The sequence below is a fragment of the Phalacrocorax aristotelis genome, chromosome 2 (genome assembly GCF_949628215.1).
Source record: "Phalacrocorax aristotelis chromosome 2, bGulAri2.1, whole genome shotgun sequence".
In the NCBI taxonomy this organism is placed as follows: domain Eukaryota; kingdom Metazoa; phylum Chordata; class Aves; order Suliformes; family Phalacrocoracidae; genus Phalacrocorax; species Phalacrocorax aristotelis.
In genome coordinates, this window is record NC_134277.1 from 63,856,901 (window position 1) to 63,873,562 (window position 16,662).

At 44.0% G+C, this 16,662-nt stretch overlaps 1 protein-coding gene across 2 annotated transcripts in view; it reads right to left on the reverse strand.

The window, feature by feature from the left end:
* Positions 1-15,405, reverse strand: part of KCNG2 (potassium voltage-gated channel modifier subfamily G member 2) — a 60,565-nt gene extending 45,160 nt beyond the window's left edge. Inside the window, exon 1 of one of the 2 annotated variants that reach the window (XM_075083860.1) lies at positions 15,047-15,405. The gene's annotated coding sequence lies outside the window, so the exon portion shown is untranslated. Of the gene's footprint in view, positions 1-14,255; positions 14,349-15,046 lie in introns of those variants that run through there. The other variant, XM_075083858.1, reaches the window with a different exon arrangement.
* Between the last annotated feature and the right edge of the window lie 1,257 nt (positions 15,406-16,662).

Below are 16,662 nucleotides of genomic sequence, written 5' to 3' on the forward strand. Positions count from 1 at the left end.
AGATCTGGCTATTTGATCTAGAAGATATTGCATATTAAGTAACACATTCTAAGTTTTAATGTTGTAAATTATTGTTACGGTATACCTTTATATCTGCAGTTTCTCCATGAGAACAATCACACCAATTCATTGAAAATAAATCTTGTCAGAGACTATTATAAAATTTAGAATGCGCGAAAGCGCCCACAGACAGAACAAGCAAACCTGTATAACTGGTGCGTTCACAATTTATTTCAGTCATTCTGTTTTACTGACTTACATTCCTATTGTTCTTAAAACCTTTTCCTATGAGTTATTTTATGCTCTAATAAACATTACTTTAAATCCTCCCATTTCTTTTTGTTTAATTCTGCAAATTTTATTGCTTGAAACTTCCAGAAAGTGTCTGCAACAGTTACATTTAACCTTCCATATGCCCCTCTTTCTCATATAATCGTTTACCTTCTAGGACAAAGACTGGTGTCAAATTTCCTCTCTTTTTCTTAGACTTCTTTCTTACTGCTGGATGGCATGCATAACCCTTAGGCTTACAGTTTACTAAGTTAACTAACTGTCAGCACTTTTCATGTTCCATCAACTTATTTTCCCTCTACAGATTTATCTCAATTGATTACCCTTGGCAGTTCTGAAAACTTTCAAAATTCGGTCTGCTGAAATTCAATACCAGTGCAGGATGACAAAAGGACAGACTATAACCTTGACAAGAGATAATGACAAATTTTGAACACACACCTCTAGTTAGCCTTGACTAGTCTTTTTTCATCTGCCATTCAATGCCTAGAAGTATAACTGGGGCATACTATACAAACCATAAAGCCAAAAGTGCATTCTTTTCCTAGAAAAAAATATATTTCCTTCCCTTTCCTAGTCAATGAATAAACAAATATTTCTAAGTTTTTCTTCTCCTCATCACTTTTACTTTGAGTGAAATCTGACTGCCTTCCCTAAGGTAGATGGATACAGACTATTTTACTATCTCTTTATTTTCTTTTTTTCTTCAGGAGGGTGAGGCCAGCAAATTTTATACCACACTACCAACGTGCTGGAAAGCCAAAATTCAAACAAATACTCTGTACACTGCCTACTCTAATTTTTGTTCTGCAAATTAGTATTTCTTATGTTGATTTGAAACACGAGAAAAAATCATGTGCGGCCACAAAAGGGCCGTGTATATAGGTAAACAAAATCTGTCCGTTACACTGAGCTATTTTTGTCATATCTGGCCTGGCTCTACTCCAACCACATCGCCCTAGTTATGGCAGTGACTTACTACCATTTGCTCGCCAACTCATAGCATTGCTCCACAGCTTCTTCAAGGTGATTCACAGAGCACGAAATCGAGCTTAAGGTAGCTTCAAATGACAATAAAATATGCAACTTGCCAGACCAAACACAACTACTCTTCCTACGAAGCCCCAGTCTCCTCCTACCTGTTCTTCCCCTCCCAGCCTGCAGATCTTTCAGAGCAGGAGGAAGGAGGTTATTTAAATCATCAGCCTGCAGATGTTTCCACAATGTGGCCACAGTTAAGTGAAGATTTTCCTTTGATTTTGTCCAGCTCAGGAGCGGATGAAACTAAATGGACTCTTTTTTTCCCATTATCCTTTCTTCTGCATTTAGTTACTTCTGAAATGCTTTCCAAGTGTTTTCTCAGGGTTTGGCCTAAAATCTTGGTATGCTGCCTCCTAAAATTCTCCTTCAACATATGTTATTTGCCTTGAAATTGATAGTGTCTTTCCACTTCGGAAAAAACTTCAGTCAGAGGAACCATGAGATTCTCTATTTCCAGACCAAATCCATTCAGTTATCAAGGAAGGAATTAGGTCTTCTACAAAATCAAGTTAGGGCACCCACAGAGGAAGCTGAGCTGCTAAATAAGGAGGTGCCATTTCGCACAGCGCCTTTTCAGAGCCAAACTGCCATATGCTACTGTCTACCCTTCCTTCACTCACATCCTCTCTGGAGGAAACCAGCTCCGTGTACTTCAGTCCACTAGCTCAGTGTTCCCCAAAACTGTGTGTGCTTTACAACTGGTATCTAGTTGCAGGCTGATGTCTTCTCACCCCACCCCAAGGTGCCTAATTATGTTTTCAGCGTTTTAGGCACCCTTGAAAGGAGCAGATGTACCTTTTCCACACATGTTGGGACACAGGCTCCTCCGAGGGTCCATGGCAGACTGAGTCACAGACACGAAGCGGTTGACAGGGAGGTGAAAGTCTGTCACTCTGTGTGTGACACTGTCTTTTTGTCTCTGATTCCGTGTGAGTAGTGCATGGGGTTGAGGAGGTGGACGGAAGCCACAGTGTTGTTCTGATTCCCTTGCACTGCATCAAGGGAGCAGGGGAGAGAGGCAGTGGGAGAAGAGCTAAAGCTCTCCTAGGCCCAGCCTAATTCTATCCCTGTAACACACGTTATAACAAAGCAACAGCTTCGCTATGTGTCATCAAGGCTGAGCAGTACCTTCTGTGTAAAGACAGACTCTTCAAAGGGCTGTACAACACCAATGTCCATAAGGAGTCAGAGCTATCTAGTGCAACAATACTCAAACCTCTCCTAACTTGGTCCCTATCTTCTCTGGCCAGGCATGCACCCAACCACTAGCTTCCCAGCCCTTCCCAGGTGCAATAACCCTATTGCCCTCAAAAAGCTTTGAAATGGGAGCTCCAGCCAAGACCTCCCTCCTGCAACCTCACCTAAGCCTTCTCTCCTGCCACATCCTGCATGCCAAGTCCCAGAAGGCATTCCTAACACCACCTCCCTGGCTGCCTGCCTTGTCCTCCCCTCCAGAGGGACTTCGGCATCACTTCACACACATCTTGCCTCCACAAAGCTCCAAGGGACTTGCTTCTCTCCCTCACACCCATGCCTGCCACTCCACTCAAGAAAATAAAAAAAAGGGATGAAAGTCAGCAGTCAGATCTCATGCTTCTTCCCTCTCTTTCCCCAAGAAGCACTGAGGCTGACCCTCCAGGGACAGGCAGGTCCTGGCAGCAGCCAGAACCGTATCAGAGTCAGTAAGTGCAACTGCAAGGAAGAAGGTACCCAGTCTGACACACAAACACACATTTCATTAATAAGCTTTGTCTCATTTTCTGTTAAAAATGTTTAGTTTCCTTTAGGGCTGTGGATTTAACAACCTCTACTGCTAACATGTTGTTTGTTTCACAGACACTTTAAGGCATCTCAGAACACAGAGTAAAAAATGCGGGTGGGAAATAAAAACTGATAAATGAAACTGCTTTTACATAATTACAAAATCCTAACATAACTGTACTAATATCGTACTTATTGCTGTGCTGTTGAGAACCCACTGGTGTAGCAGAAATGTAACACGGGTGAGTAAGCAACATAAAAATGTTTTTAAATCCGTCCTTGGATCCCTGGAAACCCGCATGTTGTTTCCTGGCAGTCCAACATTTACCAGTTGGCTCAGATAAAATTACGGAAGTGGCAGAGGGATACCCGTTTCATTATCACATTCTCAGTCCAGCCCCAAGAGTTTCTGGCACGGGTGGCACAGCTTCAGCGTGGGAGTTGAAGGGAATGCCCAGCCAAGAAGTCAGAGCACTGCCCCAGATGTTCAGATTCAGAGGTTTTCACTCCAGAGGGCAACTTAGTTCCCAGTCTCATGGCTCCAGCTCAAGGGCACTGTCGTCCCACCGTACTGCCCTTCCAAAGAAAAGAGTGGGCTCAGCTCTGTTCTTTCAAAGGATTGGAGGCAGCTACCCCTGAAGACCAACCCATTTTAACAGGACTCAGGGAGGTACCTGCTCACAGCTTTGACTCAGCCTTGGCTATGCGGCAGGGTTCAGAAACACTCCTGCAGAGGAAAAAACCCAAATGACGATGTCTAGTCCAGAGCACTTTGTCTTCTGCAAACAGGTATAAAACCTGCCCATATCCTGAATCAATGCTAGAGATATCTAGATGCCTATTCTCCCACCTGTTCCCACACTTTCCAGTACTCTGATTTCCAGAGAATGGAACCTCAGCTGTGCAGGCTGCAGAAAGTCTGTGGGTCATGCTACACAACCCTTAAGTTGAGTAACTGGGGAGCAGGATGGGAGGGCGTTACAGAACAGATCCGTGCAGGGACTCACCTGTAGCGCACGTGCATGGTGCAGGCAGCACAAAAACCAAACCTGGGGCTTAGCAGTTCATTCAGAAACCTGAAGTCAGGCATTGCTGAGCCTAGCCTGTAAGGACCTACACCTTTTTTTCAGAGACAGCCCTATTAATATTCAGCCGATGACTGTGAAGCCACTTTAGGTGGCTCTTTGAGACACCTGTTACCCCTGTGAATGGCTAAGTGAATGCACAAAATGAATGGAGACAAAACCCATGCTCATGGACAACAGAGGACAGAAAATAATGCCACATGTACGGATGAACAGCCTGAACACTCTTGGTTGAATCTGACCTGGTACCATTTTAAGTCAAAATACCAGTCTGGGCAAATTTACATTAATTGTTTTAAGTGAAAGTGGATTATTACACTTATGTTATGACTATTTTAATACATTTAATGGCCATCTGAAATTCCAGCAATGAATGGCTCAAAGCCAGACCACCTCTACTAGCTTTTCTAAATGGGAATAGGATGGAAAAATCAGTGACTAATACAACAAAATTCACTGGAAGGTTCAAGGAACCTCATAAAGCACAATCGTGTCATATCCTGCTCTTAGGAGTAGTTTGCTCCTAAACCTAAACACTGCATTTTCATTTAAATTCTGAAAATAAAGAGTCTGATTTCTTCTATACCTTTCTATGCTATTTAATATAACCACAGCTGTGTCTCTTGCTTCATTATTTTGCACTGAAATCTCCAGTGATGCATAGAATAAGTTAAAAATTGTAGAGTAGGGTCTTTCTGTGGTACAATTACTTCTTCTTTTTTCTTTTTAATAATGGTCCACTTTTGAGAATGCCAAGGGTGGTATAAACTGACATACTCCAGTGGATTCGAGATTCATGGAAAAAGATAATTAAGAGAATATTGCTCTTTGTCAGGATTGCAAATTATTTCTGTGAATTCCTCTGAGATCTGTACTCTGTCTCCTCAACAGTTCTGCCTGCAATTGAGGTTGGTTGAGCTAAGGAAGGTACACAGGCAATAACTAGGTTATTGAGAAGGAAAGCCCTATCAAAATCCTGTTAAGTAGGTCATTATGGGCCTCATATAGCTTTAGTGGCAAAGTTCAAGGCAAGGACTGCAGCATGTGATGCCAGGACCCTGCAGAGATCTCTGAAGTGATGGTGGTGATGAGCGCTGGAAAGAAAGATGAAATCTATCCTGTCTAAGCTACTGCTAACACCATGAAGGCCAGGATGGAGGTAATTGGCTTCTTTCTTTCTTCCAGGCAGCTGCAATCAGAGTTTCAACAGGTATTAATCTACAAGGCTCACCAACTCGACATGCCACCATTGAGCCTACTGTTTATCTCACTCCTTGAGCTTGTTAGCCTTCTATAATGAACAGTACCCTTAGCTTATAGTTTAATTGGTTAATTTACCCATATTCCCAGGGTAAAAGAAGAACAAATAGGCACTGTCCTTTCTGCAAGGATATTCAGGCATGAATAATCAGAACAAAGGATGCCAAGGAAGCAAAAAGCAGGGGAAGAAAATCATGTAACCAACTCTCTTTGATCATGCTTGAAAAATCTTCTCAGCCAAGACGGAAGCCAGAAAAGCCCAGGAAAATGCTGACTCCGGAGGCTTCAGAAAGGAATCAGGCTGCTGCCATTATACATGACAAATCCTCATCTGACTTCGGTTTTTCACACTGATACATGCATATAGTAATGTGCCCCCCTTATAACACTTTTTCTATAAGCAGCTCAATTAATTCAGTTCATTAAAACATACTGGAGTATAAGTCTTGGATTATACACTGGTCTTCTACACTGGATCCCTTCATTGAGGGAATAAGTTAATTCTAGACAATCTTAAAAAAAAAAAGGGGAGGGGATCCAGCATTTAGAATTGTAGTAGGTTGTTGCATAGAGGCCCATGTTTGATATGAAACAAAAAAGCGTATTTTTGAGAAGCATGCACATACACATGTACAGCATTTGAACAGGTGTTATTTGTCACAGTCTACCACCGACATTATTAGAGCTTACAGAGAAACACAACATCTATTAAAAATGATTCACTACACTTATTAACATGACAAAGCATATGAACTATGAACTAGTAATTAGAATGTATGAGATGAGATAAATAAAAGGTTTTTAAATGTTCTGTAAGGACCCACTCTTGAAACCCCTTATTTAAATGAGTCCATCAGCTTCAGGACACTGGCATATTCAACAGGATTGTTTGTGTGAGTAAGGATTACTCATAAAGGGTAAAGTCTGGCAGGATTAGGAACTCAGTGTAAGCTCTTTTCACAAATTTTTATTTTAAAGTTATAAAAGAAATAAAATCAGAAGTTTTACTCTTGCTTAGCCCAAGGGCAATATATTTAATCCATAACTCTGAGGGTTTAAACTCCAGACCACAGTGCAAGTACAAAGAAATACATGAACAAACATCTAGAACTGAGATGTGCTCTCATTTATACCAAGGTAGATCTGGACAGGCTCCTTTGATTTACCTCAGCAGAGCCAAGAAGAACATTTCACTGCCTTTTAGCCAGGAATTGCTCCCATTGCAGAGCCCCTAACAGCAGTCTGCAGAACAAATTCAAGTCCTTCCGCAGCCAAGGGAAGTCTCATAAAACCACCAGGAGAGGCTGTACTTAGAAGAAGGGTTTTAGGGAGACAATAAATTTCATACTAAACCAAGAAATATTTTAGTGACATTTACATTGAAGAATATACACACGAAAGGGGAGATTCACAACTTACAATTATCAAAAGCTGGGACTCTCAAAAGTGTGGAGGATGTGCTGCTTCTACTCTCAGTGGATAAAGAAAAGGTTGTGCATACTGTGCATTTCCAAGCCCCAAAGGACCCAACCTTTTGTTTCTAAATCAGTAAGCATAAAATGGAGCCTTATGCCTGCTTCAAGACTATTTCAACTTTTCGTGAAAAGACTTTTTAAATTTTTCTTATTTCTCTCTTTCACACATAATCCTGAGTGGCTTCCCTTACCCATTCCCTTACCCTTCCCTTCCCTTACTTCAAAGGTTTTCACAGGTTTTAGAGTGGGTCAGAAGAGTCCATCCTGAAATGCCTTTGATGACTTTACAGACATCTAATACCATTACAAACTACAGCTCAAAGGCAAACCTGAATAAGTGACCTTGAAAAAACATGAGAGACAAGAACACAGCAACTAAATTATTCTAGGTACAGAACTTACAGCAAATCAACTGTATCTGAACTAGAACTGATATGACTGCAGTTGTTCTTGCCTTCCTGTAGGCTGAAGAGTAGAGACATCCCTAAGGCACTGATGTGGTACCATGACTTTCCCTTAATCCGGGAACACAAGTTCAACTGAATGACAAGCTGGAGAAGATACCTAGAACTTAGCTGGGAACTAAGACTGAATATATTAATGTGAGTACTGCAACAGGAACTGTCTCCATGATTTAACATAACCGGGTCAAGATTTTACTGTGTGCTTCTGGATATTGAAAGACATCATATAAACGGTATCATTCACGGTAACCATACCCATACATATCAATAGAAACCACAAACAAGCCACTTGCGGCTTCACTGATTGCTTAGGTCTGGCAGGTAAGAGTGGTCATTATTCTGAGCATGGGGTTAAGCTCAGAACTAGGTCCACATGTGTTACTACAAACAAATTTAACAGCTCAGCTGAACAACGTCTTGCAGCCTGAAAAGATGGCAAAAGGTCCAGTAACAGTAACAAAGTGGTACTACCTTGTCTGCGGAGACACATGACAAGCCTCTGCCATCAAAATATAACTGCAAATTCACTACAAGAAAAAAACAAAAGAGGAAAGGAAGCATGAAATAAGGAAAGATGGTATCAGTCTTGATGGTCTATCATATTCTTCATTAACTAGAAGCATGTTACGGTGATCTCCAAAAGCAATCATTTCTGATGCCAGAATTAGAAACTAAAATTTCTGAGGATGTGCTCCACGTCCTGGGAAACAGCCGCTTTTTAAAGTATTTCCTCCTTAACTCAATAACATTACCAAAGGCAGTTTGTCAGGAGAAGAGAATTAATTCTTGAGAGCCAAGCAAAAATTTCACCCTGGCAGGTCAGAATAAAGTGGAATCCTAACCCATACAGACTTTAGCCTTGGAATAATATTTGAAAAGCTGTAAACTAAAGAGACTTGAGTTTCACTCAGAGTTTTGTTGAATGAATTTATATTGTGATTGCAGAGTCTCCATGGAGGCTCCGGCTTCCTGGCATTACCAGTTGAAAAAACTGCACTGATAATCTAAAGGAAAACAACTGTTTCTCCTGCTGTCCATCACAATCTGTTCAGCACAGAGTACCTAGGATTCTTGCGCTTCGCTCTGAGAAGTTCAAAACCCACTCATCTTCCCACAAGCTCAGTCTATCCTTTAACCTACTATTTTGACTGTTCAGTGATTTACAGTATTGACAATGCACTTTCTCTAGCAACTGTTTCTATCTCATTTTCAAAGCAGGATGATCCTCTTTTTAAACGTATAAAAAAACCCAGAACATTTTTCTACACACTGAAAGATCCATCCATCAGTGTGATAAACAACCTCAGACAGTGGGCCAGGCTTCTGGCTGACAGTGCTTCACACCACCCATGCAAGCCACATGAACTCAACTCATTAATGCGGATCACATATCGTTTCCTTCATTAATCTACATCACTTGTGTGGTTAAACCAGCACATTCCTGTTGCTGTTGATGCTGAATATGGTGTTCTTATATTGTTGCTCACCCAATTCAGTGTCACTTCAGCTGTAACCAAATTTTGAGTTCAGCTGTGAATGAAATCATTCCAGCTCAGGCCAGTAACAGCCCACTAATCCCAAAACCACCTGAACCAGCAGCTGTGTAAGGCACAGAAACCAGGGCTCACGATCCATGTGCTGCTGAGCCCCATGGCAAGGGAGGGACTGAGGGGGAGGAGGAGGTGAAAGGGAGAGACTGTGAGATGATGTAAATTTTCACATCTTCAGAGTCACCATAGTAAGCAGATGTGCCCTGAGAGATAGCTGTTTTCAGCCGCACAAGTAACCAAGCAGTATTTTCCTTGATTCAATGCTGGTTTGATGTGACAAAGATTTAACAGCAATAGTTTAGGTCAAGTTCTAACTGGAGAAATTAAAAAGTGGGTGGAAATTAACTTCCCATGCAGGACCCAGTTCTGTTCAATAGCCTTTTCAGATAAAATCCCAAAGTCCCAGAAATGAGCTAGACTTGAGGAAGTTAGGTATATTTTTCAGGGGTACAAGGCTTAGCACAAGAAATTATTCTCACACCTGTGCCAAATCCCTGCAGGATGGTTTACCCTAAACCTGACTGGTTTACTTCTCCTCCTTTTTCCTTCATCTGTCCAGTCTCTCCTTAAACATTGTAAAATTACAGATGTCTTGTACTTCAGACAGTGGCATAAATATGCATAAAATGATAACACGTGTGAGGAATTTGCTTCAAAGCCAACACATGGTCCGTGCTTTACAGTACATCTGAGAAACCTCATTTTCAGCTCATTCCAATAATGTGTCTGACTAGAAGCATTGGAAAAAAAAACAAACCATCACAGGTGGCAAGAGATACACACATTCAGAATGGCTCTTCTCAAAAAACAAACACTGTTGTCATTCCTCTCCAAAGTTCCCAGGGGACTGTGCTCAAACCCCAGGGGTACCAAGCAAAGCCAACATAGCGGTGGCTTGGTAGTGTTAGGTTAACAGTTGGACTCAATGATGATAAGGGTCTTTTCCAACCTATATGATTCTATGACTCTGTTATGTGTCAGCACCCCTTTGCACCTGGGGAGTGATGGAGCTCAGGCGGAGAAGGGTATCACCAGCACGCCCACGGATGTTCCCATGGGGCTCCCATTCGCTGAAGGGTGAGCAGTGGACATCCTGGCACAAGACAACCCTGCACACGGACAATGCTGGATCTCACCCGTTATTCCCTGCCCAGTTGATATCAGCCTATTTATTCTGCTAATGGATGAGACAAATGGTTCTAACTCAATTGTCAAAACCCCCCACACAATTAATATTTACAAAGTGCTTCTTGTGGGTACCATGACAGTCTAAACACTGTTTCTTCAAGAAACACAAAGCTCTGAAAAAGAAGATGAAAATAATCTCCATAATCACCAGCATGCGTAATTCTTCACCTTTTGAAACAACACTGAAATGATATATCTTAATGCTTTGTTTTTGTTTCATCTCAGCTACTTTAATATTCTTAGAATCTTGAGTATGCATTTTTCCTTTTAAATGCTCATGTTCTTTCCCATTTGTCTAATATTGATTTACCTCCTGCCAGTTGTGCAGAACTCTAATTTAACATTCTTTAGCTGGATCCCTTGTTTTCAACAAACTTCATGAATGCTACCAAGAGAGCTCAGAAAACGAAAGACACTAGTTAACCAAGCAACACAGAGCACGGAGAACCGTTATTTTTGTAGATATCCTGTAAACATAGTGGCTTTACGTTTATTTTTACTGATAGCTGGCATTACAGTCAATAGTCTTAATTATCCTTATTTTTAATGTAGTTATTTAGAATTCTGAAAGACAACACGCAAGAGATCATTTGGGACCTTTTCTACTCAGGGGTAGGAACACATTAAAGTGACTTGATTCAATTACAGTAATTTAAACTCTTCCTCTGGTTTTCTGTCATTTGGAAAAAATACCACAAACCTCTGATTTACTTTAAAGTTTTAGATTTTATCACCAAATGGTTGTGAAACGGCAAATTTGTTGGTATAACCTGAATTATCAGAGATGCCAGTTCATGTTAAGAAGCTGGGGGGCTGTATACTTATCTTTTTCCAGGGTGAAAAAACATAAAGAGATTTTTAAATATTTAATAAGAAGAACAAAGCTCCAGAAATTGCTCTTCAGTGGAATACAGGCACATAAGGTTAGTGGGAGCACTGAAAGTTTTAAAATGTAAAGCACTCATCCTAAAGCACATCAGCTTTTAGTAAGACATCAGAGATGACTTTCGAGTTGGCAAGGGCAGAAGGACAATATTAAGAAAGCAGAGGGACTCTGGCCTCTCTCTCATCTTGAGTAACACAGTCCACTCTGATGGGAAGTCAGGGGAAAGCCACTCATCTTACATTGGCCAATATGACCAGCGCCAGAGTCTTCAAAAATGTTATTTTTTCGTTCTGCTTGCCATTTAACCACACTGCACAGGATCTTAATTTGCCTTGGTATCTTAGTCCCATTGAGAAAGTAAAAAGCAAGGAAAAGGTCTTCTACAGGCAAGATACTACACAAGAGGAACAGAAGCAACAGAGTCTGGCTACCCATACGGATAAACTGCCTCCTGAAATGGGACGTAGGTTCAGCTGTGGTGCAGAATAAGAATACATCAGGAAAACAGTACAAAGTACATTGAAGATGTCAGGTTTAATTAATAGGTACTTAAAAATGCCTGACTGATGAAAACAAAGCATTACGGTCCATTGATTATAAAACGTGTCATAACCAATCTGATGAAGACATTAATCTGAGTAGGGAAACATGCAAGTCGCATAACTCAAAACTTATGTCTTAATTAAGCAAATAAGCTACTTGATGTAATGCAAGGCACACTGAATATTTAAAGAGGTACCTGGCCAGAGCTGATATGGCTCCTTCATTTTTTTTAGTATAGCTACAAAAAATTTGAAAAGAAAGAATCTCAGTCCTTATCACTTACTTACATCTGACAAAGTCTCTGAACTCCTTACTGAGACCCATCTGTATCATAAATTTAACACTCGGGTCCTTGACTGCCTATGTCAGTTTTAAAACAGGAGAAAGGCTCCTCAATCACTTAGACCTTCAGAAAATGTTTAAGAGTTTACACTACCTCCAGTTTTCTGTTTCTTCCCTTAATCCCATTCAAATTGAACGTTGATTTTCATCATCTGTTCAGTCTTAAAATGCTGCCTCTCTTTCTGCCTTGCAAACAATCTGAGGACACAGTGATCACATCCAGTTTGGTCTTTTCCCTGACAGCTTGAAACAAGTGATCAAATAGCTGTCTACATGCAAGTTCACAAGCTAGAAGCTACGCTGAGCATTCAAGAGACAATAGTCTGGAATATTCAGAAGACAATAATCTGTGTACTCTTACCCTATACCAATGGTACCGTGCACGACGTTAGCACAGGTTAGCTACAGCATTGTCAGTTCCCACCAGCTTTTCTCACTCTAGCTTCTCCAGTTAGACAGGTCTTGTGCTACCGAAGTACAAGGGTTTCCACAGTGTATAAAAGTTCATCCAACACCAGCTTGATCACAGACCCTGCCTGATTGCAGACAGTACTGGGTTCAGCACAAGGCACAATCTGATTACCTGACAGCAATTTCTTAAACTGTCCTGAAATCATAGTCAGGCATTTAAAAGGATTTCTCCCAGAATCAAACACATCAATGACAAAGCAAAGGAAAAGATGAGAAGCATCTGAAGACCATAACAATCCTGCCTAAGCATCCTGTTCAGCAAAGACATGCAACTCTTCTCTCATCTGTTTTATCAACACGGAGCTACTAAACGGGAAAAAAAAAAAACAACCAACAAACCCAAACCCTCGTATATTTTAGGGCTTCAAAACCGAAGCCACATAAACAAAGCAGGTCTTTATTAATGGAGACTCCGCTACAGTTACTCATACACAGGGCTGTATCATATTAAAAACTTTCCTCTGTGTGCTGTTTTAAAACCATTCCATAATTAAGCCCAACGAGATGACAGACATTTATTGACAGTTAATGCAGTCCTCCCACAATGTATTATTAGGCACAAGACCAGAGGCGCAAGGCCAAGCGCTGTTAATCTGCTGGCGAGAGCAGCAGTGTCTCAGATATGTACTGCCTGAAAATATCTGGCGATATTGCTAATATTTTTTATAAGGCAGAAGTCTTGAGTTTTCACAGAAACTGATACACTGATTAACTGACCAAAACAGAAATGTCATGGAAAAAAATCCTGAGACAATTTGCCCAGTTTTTAACCCCCTTTCCCCACAAAAGGAATGATGTATAAACAAGGACTACCCTCCTTTGCCTTACCTCATGTTTTACTTTAGCAGTGTCAAATCTGATCTTTCGTGCTTGGCTAGAAACCTTTCCAAAACAAGTGGGAATGTCTATCAGCTTTTACCCACGGGAAAGGAAGTGCTGAATATTCAGTCCTAGGTTTCCTTCCAAATGCTCTGCTTGTTTGTTTTAGGGGAGCCTTAAGAAGCGCAAATGAAAGAGGTTTGAAATCCTCTGAGCAAAGCCGACTTCCTTCTCTGAAGGTCATCCTCAAGCCATTTCAAAACCACGGGAAGAGTCGGGGGGTGGGGGTGAGCAGACTCAGAAGACACCTTTCCTTCTGAAATAACTTTGGTACTGCAGGCTGAACTAAAAACATGCCCTCAGGCGGAGGTTTGCCACTTCTTATGGACCCCGGGGAGAAAGATGTGATAAGAAGGTCTTCTTGCAAAAGTAACTCCAGCGCAAGCACTGCACAGAAAGGAGAGCTCGCCTCTTCACTAGAAGTAATCAGGGCTGTCAAGGGTCTTACGGACAAGAACCGTCTTCCTCGGGCCAAGTCTTAACCCCTGTTGTCAGGGCCGGTGCTGAAGCCGGTATATGAAAACCATACGGGGCAGTTCCGAATCAGGACAGACCCTTGACACTCCTTCACAATTCTTGGTCTGATCTTACTGAGAGTATGCACTCACATTTTCAGTAACGCATTTAGCAAACATTAACTATACATATTCAAAACAAATTTCGCTTTGGACCCAAAGCGAAATTCACAATCACGTTAGCTATAGATATTATTCAGCAGATGTTGCAACCTGACGAAAGGCTTCATCTTGTGTAAACCTCGACAAAGACCCGGGAACCCGGCGGGAGCTCTGCCTAAGCAAAAACTACAGGATTTGGGGCTCCTGTGCAGTTACGTGCCGGGGCACCCGCACCCCGTCACTTCGGCGACCGCTCAATACACCCCGTTTCTGCAACTAAACCGAAACACCACCCCAAAACGACAAGCAATCAAACAAGAAAGTATGCCGGAGCAGGGGCTGCGCCCCGCCACCGCTCCGAGGAGCGCCGCCGAGCCCCGCCGCCAGCGCCGGACCCCTTACCTCGGGCTGCCGCTCGCCGGCTCCGGGGAGGACGGGCCGCCGGGGCCGGGCGCGGGGAGGGGCGGCTCGGCTCGGCTCCGCGGGGCCGCCACCGCCCAGCCCAGGGTCGACCCCCGCCCACGGGCAAGCGCCGCCGGGGCGAGGGGGAGGCGGGCAGCGGGGTCCCGGCGGCGGGAGGGACCCACGGGGACGGGGCGGAGCGGCCGCGCTTCGCCCCGGGCCTCGCCGCGGCTCCGCGCAGGGCTCGGTGTGGGGCGGGCACCCCGCAAGTTGGCGGGCGATGCCGCCGGCCCCGCAGCCCCCTCTTCCCCACCGACACCGCCTCCTCCCCGCCGCCTCGGGGAAGGCGCCGGCTGCTCCCCGCTCCATCGCGGCGCTGCGACCCGCTCCCGGCTCCCCACCCCGACCCGCCTCCCCCCGGACCGGCCCTGCCGCCGCCGCAGCGCAGCCGGGGCCGGCCGCCGAGCGCCGCCTGCCTCCGGGGGCCGGCGGCGGGGGCTGCCCTGCCGGTGCCGCTGCCCGTGGAGGCGGCCCCCTCCCCGGGGAAGGCTGGGGTTGGGAGAGCGGGGGGGGGTGGGGGTGTGTGTGCGTGCAGCGCTGACCCCAGCCCGCCCCGCGGGGCAGGTGTCGCGGAGGGGACACACGCAGCGGGGCATCATTAATATCGTTATGAGTATATATTGAACCCCCCATCCTCGCGGCGACGCGTACCCCGGGGCTAGCAGCTCCCGCCCGCAAGCAGCCGGCGCGAGGTGCCCGAAAACTTAAGCCCGAGCCTTAACTTAACGCACTTTGAAAAAGTGAATGCGCCCTCCCGGTCGTTGGACTTGTCCTAGTCGCGCTGTCGGTCTCAGGTAAGTTTACCCCTTCAAAATCCTCTCGTAGGCTCCGCGCAGCAGAGACAGCCCGACGCCGGCAGCCAGGCGCTGCCAGCGAGCCCACGGCGCGCGTGAAACGCTTCCCGCGGCTGGGGAGAGCTGTTTTGCCGGGTTTCTGCCTAACCCCGGTGCTGCGGCGTCCCCGGCGGCCCGGCTGGGGGGCGCCTTTGGAAGGAGCGCCCCGCAACAGCCCCAGCCGCGGGGGGGGTGGTGGTTTTTGCGCGGACCCTGTTCCAAGCGCTGGTGGGGTTTGCGTGTGTCCGTCTGTGTCTGTCTGTGCCTGCGCCCAGGGTCTGCCCGCACGCACACCGCCGCAGGATGCCGCTCCACCACGCACACAGAAAACATCGCGCTTGTAACTTTTGTGGGTTTAATGACGAGGATGTCTTGTTGGATCCTTTCCCCCCCCTCCCCCGCCCCGGTACTACATAAAGTTGCAGCTTATGTGCAAGGACTGAAATACATTTCCTGAGGTGCCTCCTTTATCTCTTTGCCAGTTTCTTCAAAACGTCGCTGTGGCTAGTATCTGGCTCCAGATTTTTGTCAGTCTTTACATCTTTTAATTTATTTATTGTGTATTCTGGCATTCATTCAATTTCTTTTTTTTTTTTTAATATTTCCTTTCCCCCTCCTTGGGGAAACTTCTGGCTAGTTCTGGCACCTGTCATGATTTTTGCCTCTTAAGACTGAAGCAAAGATTATGTACGTATTAATTAGTGTCTTTTCTCAGTGGATCAGCTGCAAGAATATATGTCAGGTCAAACTTGACAAAAACCGCCAACCCCAGAAAGCCCCCTGTCTCTGCGAGAAGCCACCTCTGCATGTCTCAGACGAAGCAGCGTGTAGTATTGTTGATACTGTCTGTAGATATTAGGGGGCTCTCATTGTACATTTCATGCTTTTACCGACTGTTGCTTACATCCACTACAAAATCTGTCAAGTTTCAAGGGAACACTTCATTGCTCTTGAACTATTTGATTTTCAAGGTAACACTGAAGAAGTACTTGTCAATTTAAATCCATTGCCTTCTAATTTCATTTCATATTCTGTTGTTCTTGCATTATGGAAAGACAAACAAACAGGACCACCCATTCAACCTTGCTTCTGTCCTTCTCGGCTCTATCTTGGCACTGCTTCTTGCATGCTCTCCATGAATCACTCCCCGCAGCTCTCCCACTAAAGTCTATGGAAGTGAGGCGGGCATCGCAATGCCTGACCTTGTTTTTACCAACACTAAAGAACTATTTGAAACCACTTGCGTTTCTCATACAGCAAGATCTTTTTATTTTAATTTGTTAGCTGCTTGCCAGCACATATAGCCAGGCACTTATTTCCTCTGGCATGAGACTTTCATGCATTTACTTTTCTGTGCCTGTTCTGTTTATTTATCCATTTAGCTTCACCTGTGTACAGCTTGCATTTCCTCAAAATGCTCTGTGTTAAAATACACTGAGATATACCTCTATTATTTCTTTTTTTACCCTCCAGTTCCTAACCAATAATTTGACAAGGCTATGGACATTAGGAGC